The 1,113-nt window shown below is 50.5% G+C and overlaps 1 non-coding gene across 1 annotated transcript; it reads right to left on the bottom strand.

Annotated features, from left to right (window-relative positions):
• Window positions 1-623: 623 nt before the first annotated feature.
• LOC137539335 (U2 spliceosomal RNA) lies at window positions 624-807 on the bottom strand. The gene has a single exon (XR_011025027.1). It is a non-coding gene; the product is annotated as a U2 spliceosomal RNA (small nuclear RNA).
• Window positions 808-1,113: the final 306 nt, after the last annotated feature.

Below are 1,113 nucleotides of genomic sequence, written 5' to 3'. Positions count from 1 at the left end.
CATGCGGGCGCACCTGACCTGTGCATGCGGGCGCACCTGACCTGTGCATGCGGGCGCACCTAACCAACTGATGATGTCATAACGCCCTGGGCAGAGGCTATATAAGCAGCAGCAGCCATGGCACTGCCTGCCAGTCCGCTGGCAGCTCTCCAGGGGGGAGGGTACTGCTGCTGCTGCTCCTCCTGCAGGGGACAAAGTGCAACCATGAAGAAAAGTTGTCCAGTCATGGAGTTTTGCCGCAGAAACAAGTAAAGTAAGAAAGCCACGTGCAGCCAATGGAAAAAAAAAGGTTTTTGTTTTGTTTTTTCCCCTGTTTCTTATAGCCAGGAGAAATACGGACTTGATAAATGACACAGATGCACAAAAAAAGTAGACACAAATTGAAACAATGTTTTTTTTTAATTGTCAGTGGGGAGAGGGTTTCAACTCTATCCTGCACCCAGGAGTAGCAGCACAGACATAGAGCACACAGCAGGGCAGGGTGACAAAACAGCACTTGCTGGTCAATTCTGCCAAAGTACACTTTGCAGAAGGCCACTTGATTTCTTCACTTGACTTCACTCCACTTTGTTAGTCAGTTGGGGCTGTGAGTTTTGTTCTGTTTTTTTTACACCAGTAAGAGAGAGTAGTGCACCGGTCCTGGAGATACTGTAATACCAGGTCGATGCGCGGAGTGGACAGAGCAAGCTCTTCTTCCATCTCCCTGTTCCAAAACTCCATTTAATATATGGTCCCAAGATAGGGGACGTATCAGATATTAAACTGATAAGAACAGCCCCCTTTTTTTTTTATTTTTTTTTTAGCTTTCTTGGCTCCTGTTACGCACAATAGGAGCCCGGAGTAAGCAAGGCTTTATGCCCATGCACGGAAAAAGAGGAAGTGCATAAACACCCCTCAAAAACGTGCATGAGCAGCCCCAGGCCCCACAAAAGCAGCCCCCTTTCCGCTGTTCCCCGAAGGGAACCTCCCCCTTTGCCTTCGGCGCAGGGGGCATCTGGGTCCTCCAACACCCGAAGGATAAGAGGACCCCAAACTGCCCAGTAGTTGCCCAAAGGGCCTGGGCCATGTGGCCACCCACATGGTCCGAGTGACTCCCCCGAGAGGGAGCCGGGC

The sequence above is a fragment of the Hyperolius riggenbachi genome, chromosome 11, assembly GCF_040937935.1.
Source record: "Hyperolius riggenbachi isolate aHypRig1 chromosome 11, aHypRig1.pri, whole genome shotgun sequence".
In the NCBI taxonomy this organism is placed as follows: Eukaryota; Metazoa; Chordata; class Amphibia; order Anura; family Hyperoliidae; genus Hyperolius; species Hyperolius riggenbachi.
Note: the sequence above shows the minus strand (reverse complement) of the source record. Positions and strands in the feature narration are given on the sequence as shown.